Below are 12,080 nucleotides of genomic sequence, written 5' to 3' on the forward strand. Positions count from 1 at the left end.
ATCCTCAAAGTATCCACCTGGTGTTTTTATTTTGATGAATACCCTTTTAGATCCCTGTGCCCACGCAACTTAATGGCTGTTACAATTCTCTATGGCTAAGGAGAAAGACAAGCCTTAATTGTAAATTTGCACATGCTTTATTGCCAGTGCAATGGCATGAACACACTTAAATTGTCATTCCATTTAATTACTCCAATTTTGACATGGACCTACCACAGATAAAACTGATGGCATGAGTTACGAGCACCATAAAAAAATCACTGCTTTCTCCTCAAGGGGTGAGTATTAAGGTGTTCTTCCATATTCTCTACAGTTATCTGCATTAGCTGAAGAAAAAATAAAGCATGGTAATAGGACACCCATCCTCAAATTGCTTCCTTCCAAACTGAGTAATGTTTGTGACATGACAATGATGCATGGTCATTTTTTTTAGCTTCTCTGGGTAAGATCTGTGACATTCAAAGAAAAATAAACAAATAAATAAGTAGGCGAGTGGACAAAAATAAAGTTTTCTGCTAAATGAATCCTGTGTTTAATTTCTATCATATTTGCTATTTCTCAGCTTTTTCTCAGCAATATTTAAGATACTCATTACGCTTTTGCCTGAAACAAGTGAAAAACAATCTCAGGAGCTGGGTACTAAGCTCAAGTTGTGTGCAGATGGACAGGAGGTATGACCGACAGGGCTATGGTAATAGTCGTTGCGGGTAATTTAAAACTGGCAGTAAGAGGAAGTCCGCAGCTCTATTCAAGTGAGAGGGTGGCAGTGTGGTGCCTGGCATCCTGGCACGTGTAGCCAAGTGGAAAGGTGCCAGAGATACTGGCTGAAAGAGCATAAAGTGCTGGCTTTCTCTTCCACAAGTTGAGGGAAGAGCTTTAGCGGCACAACAGCAATGTTTTATTTGGCCACATTAAACTGTCTGCTACTTGAGTTCATTTTCCACATTCTAGTTTATGACTCACTGAAAAAAGAAGTTAGTGTTTGCTTAAAATGTCTCCATAAGGGCTTCCCTGGTGGCGCAGTGGTTTAGAATCCGCCTGCCAATTCAGGGGACACGGGTTCAAGCCCTGGTCCGGGAAGATCCCACATGCCGCTGAGCAACTAAGCCACTTGTGTGCCACAACTATTGAGCCTGTGCTCTAGAGCCCACGAGCCACAACTACTGAGCCCGCACGCCTAGAGTCCGTGCTCTGCAACAAGAGAAGCCACCGCAATGAGAAGCCCGCACACCGCGACGAAGAGTAGCCCCCGCTCACCGCAACTAGAGAAAGCCCGTGCACAGCAACGAAGACCCAACGCAGCCAAAAATAAATAAATAAAATTTAAAAAAAAAAAAAGTCTCCATAAGCCTCCCTCCCCGTCCCATGGAGAAAACCTAAATTTCTAAATAAATCTATAAATCGATTACCCAAATAGATGATGAATCAAAGCATCTCTTTTTTTGGTCTTTTAAACTTGAAACTGTCATTGAAAATAAGCTCATATTTATTCGGCTATTGATCAAGTAGAAATCTTCAATAAAAATATTCTGCCATTTGGTTTCATCCAAAGCTTCCTTTGTCTTTCAATTAAGAAATGGTTTTATGTTATACCAATAGAGTGAGATATTTATAGAATTAAATCAATAGACTATAAATTATATGTGAAAGAAAACATCAGGTCATTGCCCTGACACAACAGATTTATTATTAAAGTAGGCAACTCCATGGCAATTCACTACATTAGTTTTTATAAAGTAAGAGACAGGAAGAGAGCAATGATAACTCTGGCTTACTGTTGCTTTTAATGGTTCATTTATAATAGCTACTTATCTCCTATTATTTTAGCTTGCTATAATAATGTCAAGCCAAGAAAAAAAAGATAATCACCATTATGGGAATATATATTTAATTCAAGTTTGACTGACTATTCCTTAATCTGATTCATGTATTTGTAGAGTAGCCAGAAACACTCTAAAATGCATAGTGATTCTTAGGTACACATAAAAACTCCATTATACAGGTTACATTAGGTTTAGAGCACAAAACATCAGGCAGTTTTGGTTGTACTTTCATAGGCATGTTACTAGATGAACAACCACATTGCAAGGCCCACCCACAGCCCACCAGCTCAAACCTACCTGTGCTAGCAACATCAAGAATAACAGCTGAACCCTAAGTGGACCCTTTAGCTTCACTATGTTTCCTGGAAACTACTGTCTTTGAAAATATAAAGCATATTTTTGTTCCAAACATGCATATGGACCCATACTCCATTTGTGGATTCTCTGCATTTACTTTGCCATTCTTGAATAATTATTACCCTGATTTCAGTGGAGGTTTGATGCAGGCTTCTAAAGGCCATCTCAAATGAAGAAGGAATAAACTCACCTATTTCTTTTGATAAGGCTTAAGGAGGGGGATCCTCATCAACCAATCCCCCAGATATTTTCTTCCAGGGAAAATGGGATTAAATAAATATTAAACGCGAGGAGGTATGATTGAATCAGGGAGGGAAGGCTCACCACCACCACCACTACTTCTTAGTGATACAGGAATGATAAATTAAAAAACCCTCAGGTCTTCTTGGCAACAAACGGTGGCTCCACCACTGCTTACCCTTGTTGGTTGCCTTATTACTGATCACTCCAGATTCTCCACACTTCTGAATTACACTACTGGTGTTGCACATTCAATTTCACTCTATTTATAAGTAGTGGTTACTAATATCCAGACTATAGAGAACTCCTAAAACTCAACAATGAAAAAGACAACCCAATTCAAAAATGAGCAAAAGACTTAACAGACATTTCCCCAAAGAAGATATACAGATCACCAATAAGCACATGAAAAGATGAGTGAATGAATAAGAAAAATGTGATACATACATATGATGAATACTACTTAGCCTTAAAAAAGAAGGTAATTCTGCAATATGCTACAACATGGGTGAAACTTGAGGACATTATGCTAAGTGAAATAAACCAATCATAAAAAGACAGATACTGTATGATCTCACTTATTTGAGGGCAGTCAAAATCATAGAGACAAAAAGGAGAATGGTGGTTTCCATGAGTTGGAGAGAAGAGAGGAAGGAGAGTTATTGTTTAGTGGGTATAGAGCTTCAGTTTTACAAGACAAAGACTTCTAGAGATGGATGGTGGTGATGGTAGCACAACGTCATGAATGTACTAAAACCACTGAACTTTATACTTAAAAATTGTTAAGATAGTAAATTTTATGTTATATGTATTTTACCACAATAAAAAAAAAAGTAGTGGTACTATACTCTACAACTCTCCATAAAGGCTAAAATATAACTGGCAATTCCAAGCATTGGCAAGTATGTGGAGTAATTGGAACACTCATACATTGATGATGAGAGTATAAATTGGTACAACCACTTTAGAAAAGTATTTGGCAGCATGCATTAAAACTAAACATATGCCTAGCCTATGATCCAGCAATTCTACTCTTAAGAATATATCCAAGAGATATGAGTGCACATTCTCACCAAAAGACAGCAACTAGAATGTTCAACTTTACTCAAAATAACCAAATATCAGAAACATCCCAAATGCCATCACAGTAGGATGGATAAATGAAATGTGGTATAGTCATACAGTAGAATACTACACAGTGATTTTTAAAAATAAAAACTATTATTACTAGTTATAACATGAACGAATCTTACAGGTATTACATTAAGCAAAAAAGCCATTACAGTACCTACTGTATAATTCCATTTATATGAAATATAAGACCAGTACATTGGTGGAAGTCAGAATAGTGAGAGGAGGGTATTGACTGGAAAAGCACAGAACAGAACCTTTTGGGTGCTGGGAAAGTACTATATCTTGATCTAGGTGGCAATTATACACATATGTGATAAATCTTAAAAGGATTATAGAAAAAAGTCAGACAGAAAAGTCCACATATGGTATGATTTCACTTATATGACATTTTGGAAAGGGTAAAACTATAGGGATAGAAAACAGATCAGTGGTTTCCAGGAATTCAGGGTGGAAGGAGGTGACTGACTTGCAAAGGGACACAAGGGAACTTTGGGGGATGATGGAAATGGCCTATATCCTGACCATCGTGGTGCTACATGACAGAATATAGTTATCAAATCTCATCGAACTATACATTTTAAAAGGCTGAATCATCTTATAGCTGCTCAGATAACTTTCTAGACCCAAGATGGATCTACTCCCACCTGGGATGCCACGTCAGCAAACCAAAACTTAGATAACTTTTGTGTCCCTGTGATTGCTCCGCTTGACCAGAAACTCAGTGTACCCGGTCAGCCAATCCCCAAATGCCAAGCCAACTCTTACCTCAAACAAGGTTTGACTCTGTGGCCCCAGCCAATCAGATATTTTCTATTTGTCTCTTCCCTGTTCTTAATTCTTTATCCTGTTAAAGGTTCTTGCTCCATTTTGCAGTTCTCCAAAAGGAGACTTCACTTCTTGAAGTGTTAAATAAGTTTATTTGTATCACCTAAAATGTCTTCTTTAATTATTTTTTAACATAACTAAATTACAATTCAATACCTACTTTAAAAATATTTAACAATCTGTACGCTTAAGATTAGTGCAATTTATACACTTACTATACTAAGTATATTTTATACTTCAATAAAAATTGTGAAATTAAGATTTTTTAAAGTAGAGCTTAAATGGGTTCTAAGACATGTGTTCCAGTCCAAACTCTGCTACTGGTTTGCTATGTCAAACACTCTAGTTGTTGCAACTAGTAGAAACATAGAAAGTATCATGTCTGGAATGAGCCCTGAGGTTCATATAGGCTCCCCTCACCCCAGAGAGGAGAAGTGATCTGTGATGTGCCACACAACTACTCAGTGTGGAGTCAGAAACTAAAACCTAGGACATCTGGCTCTCAAACCAATACTCGAGTTCAATTCCAGTTCAAGGGAGATTGAAAAGAAAAGAAAGAAAAGCCAAACTGACCATTTGGCACTGCATAAGCCGCAAATTTTCAGCTAATCGTGCAGCACTGGGCCTCTGATGGCACATATTTGGTCTCCACTTCCAAAGGTACTGAGAGAACCAGCCAGAAATTTGCAAAGTGCCTTGAGCTATTTAAGCAGCTCTACTTGAATAATCCGAGGTATCAGAGATCCTTTGATAACAGCAATTTACCATAAAATGTAAATTATGGCAGTCCCCATTTAGGGAGCTCCAACTCAAAATCAAGTCTTGACATATCATCTACCTGTCCAGGGCCATCTCCAACACCACTTAGTCACGCAAGTGACTGTTGATTGTTCTACTACTGGGAGAGTTATTTTAGGGAATAATCTAGGTTATATGACCCTTAATTAACTCCTCTGAAAATATAATTCCTCTGCAACAAAGTCAACTTTTTAAAGTGCACACATGCACGAACAGTCAGATCTTAACAAATCCTATAAAGTAGTGTTCACATGCCGTACAGTTCCCAACATTGTCCTGACAAAAGCACGAACATGAGTGGTCCTGCCATACTTCTCTCTAAAATTGAGACATTAAGGAAGTGTTAAATCAGTGGCCCCTACTTCCCCTTTCTGTGCTCTGTTTCTACCTAGATGACCCTTTGACCTCCCATCCTCTCCTGCCACCTCTAAGGCCCAAGCACCAACTTCTCTCTAACTTCCAGCCCCCTGTCAAAACAGAAAAGGCTCTAGTATCAGTTATTTACACTTTTTGACTGACTGATTGGTTACACTTTAGTGTCAATAAGCTTTAGTCAGTATATTCATTCAAGCAGCATTTACATTTAAACCATTTTACACCTCATTGTATACTGAAATTCTCCATTAAAGGATTTTGAATTTCAATTTAACTTTAGTAAGCAAGTAAGAAAATATTTTGGAAACATGGAAGAACTTGAGATCACACTTCGTGTACCCAGCCTTGGGGAGTCATGAACCACATTAGAATAGCTGAGAGGCTATAGAAAGAACCCAAAGAATTTTTCCCTCACCCACTCACTCATTCACCCATTCATGCATTCAGCAAACATTTATCAAATGTCTACCATGTGCTAGGGATTGTACAAGGCAGGGAGAATGATTAATAAGATATGGTCTCTATCTTGGAGTAATTTACAAAGAAGAGTAACAGCCTGGTTAAAAGAATTTAAAGTCCAAAAGTAAGAAGTGCTCTAACAAATGAAATGCTGAAGGAGGACGATTCGTTCTCCCTGGGACAGGTTTCACAGAAGACAGACCTATGAGCTCAGCTGGAAGGAGTCTGGCAGGCCGAAAGGCAGAGAAAGGGGCAAAATGGGTCCCCTAAATCTTTTGGCCAAATATAATGGGGAGATGGGAAGGAAATGGTTACCTTTTTTGTGCAAAGAGCATCTAAGGCAGGAGGGGCTAACACCAAACCCAGTGTCTTCTGCAGCCACAAACAAAGATAACTTGGGCTGTGGCAGCAGCTGGGCCCCTTCATTTCATCTGTAGTCACCTGACCAGGCCAGTTGATGATAAGCCAAGATGCCCTGAGCCACTCAAAGGGAAGGACAGGTGCAAGCGCTGTCATACAGCTCCATACTCAAGCCACACTTGTAAAAATGTGATTTCTCTATCAGGACACATCATTGGAACATAAATTTTATCCATATTCTTTAAAATAGTTACTATTTGGTTTTGCTCTGTTTTTCAGCCTTAGAGTTTCAAAGTCTTTGTTAGTGTCAAATTTAGGTTAACAAAGAGAAAAGGCTGGTAATCAAGTAATGTCCTTGCCTCAAAATAGCTCCCTTCTGACTAGGGAAGTCTTACCTAACTGTAGCAGCTAAAAGCTTATTTCTGGGAGCTTGCTGAAGACATGGAATTCATCTCCCAATTCTAACAAGGCCAGGTATGCACCCACAATACCCAGAGCCACCCATGCCCCCTTTGCTCAATTTCTTGGCCTTAGCAAATTTCTTAGACCTCTAACCCCCCTTGTCCCAAAATTTGCAGGTTAATAGGTTGTGTCATGAAACATAGTTGATGTTATCTTAGTCTATATCTAATATTTTGTATCATAAATATTTTTCTGGGATTCTAAAACACAGCTCTCAAACCCCTATTTTATTCCGACCTCTGATAATGTAAGAATGAATATTCATTCTTTCAACAAACATTTATCCAACAATGAAGCAAATGATTAGTTATCCCCCAAATACCCATTCTCTAGTACCCTTTGCATTTCCTAGTATCCTTTGCAGCTAGGTGTGGCCATGTGACTAAGTTCATCACAATAAAATGTGAGTGGAAATTGTATGCCACTTACAAGTCACTTCCTTTGTAGGAAATTGCTTGCCTTCCACTTTCCCTCTATCACTCTTCCTAAAAATTGAAATGGGAATGTGAAGGTGACACAGCTTCAACCATACAGACAAGACCTAAGGAATGTTGGAAGAAGAGCACAATGGAAGAAACCCACCTTATGAATGACCTCACGGAGCTAAGGCAGCCCAGCAGTCTGGGCTCTTATATTTCTCTGAAATTTTACATGCAAGAGAATTAAAGTCAGCCATATTTAAGCCACTGTATTTTTAGATTTCTTTGTAACAGCAGCTTAGCTGGACCCCAATTAATATAAACAATCATTCAATGTCCATTGAGCATTTACTATGTGACAGGAACTGTATGCTGAGGAAACATAAAGTAGTGAATGGACAGAAAAGTCCTCTGGGCGTAGGTTGCTTATGGTCTAGAAGAAGAGACAAAATATATATATAAAACTACATCTGCAAACTCTGATAGTATGTAAAGGAAACAAAGAGGGTACTCAGGTAAGGCGTCTCTGAAGAAGCATCATTTAGCTAAAGCCTCAAGATCTTAGAAGAAAATGGGGAGGGGGGAGTGATTCCAGGTTGCAAGTCCCTCAGACAAGAAAGAGCTTGGCTCTTTGGACAGAACTCAAGAAGGCAGGTGAAAAATGTGAGCAGTGTAGCATTAGAAGGAAAGGCTCTTCTAAAGAGAGATATAAACATATATATGTATAATTGCACAGTTACATTAAATCATGGGTAAATTATCTTGCTTTTAGAGTTGTTCCTAACTCTATTTTCGTTTTTTAAACCAGAAGTTTTTTTTAAAAAAACTTCCTCTAGTCACTCACATATTCCAGAACTGGATCACCTTGAAACCATTAAGAACTCTATCTAACTTGGTAGCATCCTTAGAGTCCATCTACAGAATTTTCCCAAAATTAAATCCCCTTTTTCCTAAGCACACAATTTCCCCAGGGTCATTTCCAACTATCTCATCCTCCATTTTCATCCTTTCTGACTCACAAACACCTGAAAAGCCTCAAGTTTCTACAATTCTGACACTCTTCTCTTTCCATTCCCTTGGCTTTCGCAGTCAAATGGGGGCATGAAGATTATGTTAACATTTCCCCACCATCATGTCTTCTCCCGCAAAGGTCATCATAAAACCTTAGCATTTGACCCAAATCACATGTTGATCACAGCCCCAACCAGAACTAAAGGCTTACTCTCAAGTTATACGTTTTGGGGAGAAAGGAATGTCACCTGTAATTACTCTATGCAACTTTTATAATAAAATCCTAGAAGTTTAAATGTTTAACTAAATTCTAATAAAAATATTAATTAAAAAATGTTCTCTAACATAAATCAGGTTATATACTTCATTACGATTTGTAAACTCCTTGAAAGGGGATGGTATCTTCTCTCTGTTAAATTTTGCATCACCTCTGAATAAATATTTTAATTAATGAAGGAGCAGAGTCATGAGACAGGATTCAAATAGAAGGCAGCAAGAAAGAAACCAGATGACGAGAGAGCAGAAACTTCTAGTGGGGGAAGGGATGGAATTAGTGGAGGTCAGGAAGAGGTGAAGCTAGAAGGAATTCCTAGAGCCAGGAGAGCAAAACTAGAGGTATTCTCAAGGGCACCCGCAACTGATAGGTACTGAACCACTCACCTCCCACAATTATAGATGTTCAAGTAGGGACTGGATGGGATGCCTTCATGTCATTCTCAAATAGGAAAGAAAAAGTTAGGAGATGAGAAAGACGAAAAGTAAGGAAAAGAAAAATTGGATGAGTCAAGCAAGTTAGGGTAGAGAGTATATATACAATGTTATTGAGAATGAGTGCTCAGGAGCCAGACTGCTAAGTTTAAAAGTGAGCATTGCCATTTTCTAGCTGGGTGACCTCTCCTCTCAGTTTCATCTTCTTTAAAATAAGGGTTTTAATAGTACCTACACCTCATAGTGTTGTGGAGAGGATTTTAAGGAGGCAACCCATGGAAAGTGCTTAGCAGAGTGCCTAGTATAATGTGAGCTATCAAGAAGTGCCAGCTACTCTCGTACACATAGGCTCAGCCTCAGAAGAATAACTACTCGAGATGATAAGATAGGAAAGCTGTAAAATAAAATAGGAAATAAGTTCTGTTCTACAACTCAATTAGATAAATTTGTGTTTTCTTGGTGGACAAAGAAAAGACCCATCTTTGGCTCTTTTAACGTACTTGTTTAGGTTTAACAAAGTGAAAAGGGTGTGTATTAAAAGAGCCCAAAGCTGGGGAAGGAGAGAAAATGGAATTTGAAGAAGCTGCCATTTGGCTATCTTACATAGATACTTTCTAAGCCATCTGGTCCAACTTCCCTCCCACAATTCCAGGCCATAGCCCACAAGCCCTAAAAAAAATTCAAAGCACCGCTATTTGGTTTATCATATGGTACATTATCAGGATTCTTAGTTGTAAGCAACAGAAACTAACTGTTGGTTATTTCATTGGAAAAGGATTAAATAAATGGATAGCTCAGAAAATTGCTAGGAAGACTGGAAATCAAGCTTGAAAAATGGAGAGTTCAGCAGCCAGAGCCAAAATGTCACCACACAGCCAGTCTGGTAAGGAGACAACTACCCTTACCCCAAACCCTGACGTTGCCAAACCACTAGACCTAACTGCTGCTGGATGTTATCTCCAGCACCTTCACTTGGCTGTGCTGGAAACAGATGAGGCTACCGAGAAAGCAAGGGTATGGCCTTTTCTGGCTCACAGTGAGAAATTCTCTAAACATAAAAGGTTCAGCTGTTGGCCACTCGCACTAAAAAAAAAGGGGGAGAGGGAGGAAAGAAAAGAAAGAAAAATATCTTATGTAATAAGTAATGATACTTCCACTGTTTTAACTAATCATCAAATAAAAACTATACCACATAAACACAGATAATATTTATGATATATAACATAAGCGAAAAAATGTGGAATTCAAAATTGTGGTACACAATAATTGCCTTTAAGTAAAAGTATGCATAGGGCCAAAGACTGGACTCTAGAAAAAAGGTATATTTTGGGGAATGTGATGGTAATTGGGGTTTTTTTTATTAACAATTTTATCTGTATGATATTATAAAGACATGCTATTTCTTTACTAGGCTATGAGTATTGCAAGCAAATAATTGTTATTCTGAGAGCTTCAATTCTGTCAGCAATAAAACCCCAAATAGAAAAATTAACTTTTTTGTATGCATGTTCATAACTATATATTTTTAATATATTTTTCAACAGAACTAAGATCATTCATAGTGTACATATAGGTTTATAACAACTTAACACTAGGCTTCTAAAATATAAACATTTTAAATCTGAAGTTAAATTTAAGGTTAGTCTTAATTACATTTTACTTTCACATTCTTAAGACATGAGGCTTCAGTATGTGAGAATTAAATACATGGGCTGTCAATTTCAACTTTACTGATCACTCACTATGTAATGGAGAGCAACTTAGAGAACTTCTCTAAACTTCAGTTTCTCCATCTGTAAATGGGAATAGTAAAACCCACATCATAAGGCTGTTATGAAGACTAACTGAGATATGATACACATAAAACTCTTAGCTCAGCATCTGGTACCAAGAAAGTTAATAATAAATATTAACATAAAAAGAATAAGTTGTCACAACTTGCTAAAGTCTGGATCTCTCTCATAGAAGGAGTGTATTGGATGTAAGATAATGAATTGCAAGTGAAGTCCTTGTGGTTCATAGGAACCAGAATGCCCTCAACTTCCATGGTGTCTGAATCAGGGAACAACCGGGGAATTAACATGCCATCTGAGCTGCTTGGGCAGGGCAATTAAGAAGCCTGGCTTTTTTCTTGATTTTGTCTCTGTTTCATCTGTCAAATCACATTAAAAAAAATTCTGAAATGGAAGAAATAAAATGGATCAGCCAGTTCCTTTTTACCCGTGGGATAGGATGGATGTGAGCAGTCACCTTTTCTGTAAGATTCTTGGGGGTAAGTAGGAAGGAAGAAACCCTCTGGGCATATATCTAGTTATTCAAACCTGCTTATTCTTAATAGCTTTTAGATCTTCAGTATTTAATTATTACTGAAATTAATTACTGTAATTACTATACTTAATATAGTAATTAATCATTAATGTTATTAATATATCTAGCTTGAGATTAACTTATGCCTGCCAGTTCTAATATCCACTTAAGTACCTATTAAAGATATAAGTAAATATTTTTTTCTTACCACTATTGCTGCTAGCACCTTTTTGGACCTTAGGTTCTTCACCTGTAAAGTAGAGAAACCAAATTAGATGACTTCTAATGTCTCTTCTTGTCTTAGATTCCGTGATTCAAAACTAAATAATATCAGTAATATTGTAATGTTTGTAATTATGCCAAGTCCTTGTTCACTTCTGAAAATTAGAAAAGGGAAGAAGCAAATGTATGTGTTTCTACATACAATTCAATCTGACTTTGTGCAAACTGAGTTCTGAGAATAACTGACTTCTGAAGACTGGCTCTCTTTAGGCCTCATGATATATTCCTCGAAGTTCTGGTTGCTCTTGTTATTCTCAGTCAAGAAGTGTAAAGTGGTAAACTATGAGGAGTGGCCCCTTTGGGTGAGGATGAATTATTCTTTTCCTTTATTCTTTAAATGCAAATTGTGACTGGATTTTCAGTATATCAAATAACCAAGTGAAAACTGGGGGGTGGGACTTCATGCATTCAAATGTTTCCAACCATATGGATGTTAGCTTTCATAGAGACAACACTTTTATATTTTGCATTGAATATTTCCAATTTTGTGCACATGTTAGGCATGCCACAGACATCATTT

General features: G+C 37.7%; 1 protein-coding gene across 1 annotated transcript in view; it reads right to left on the reverse strand.

Moving 5' to 3' along the window:
- Positions 1 to 12,080, reverse strand: part of HOXA1 (homeobox A1) — a 29,797-nt gene that overhangs the window by 8,280 nt on the left and 9,437 nt on the right. Inside the window, exon 3 of the mRNA XM_082398020.1 lies at positions 6,327 to 11,528. The gene's annotated coding sequence lies outside the window, so the exon portion shown is untranslated. The remainder of the gene's footprint in view (positions 1 to 6,326; positions 11,529 to 12,080) is intronic.

This window comes from Balaenoptera borealis (assembly GCF_965194805.1).
Source record: "Balaenoptera borealis genome assembly, chromosome: 7".
Classification (NCBI taxonomy): Eukaryota; Metazoa; Chordata; class Mammalia; order Artiodactyla; family Balaenopteridae; genus Balaenoptera; species Balaenoptera borealis.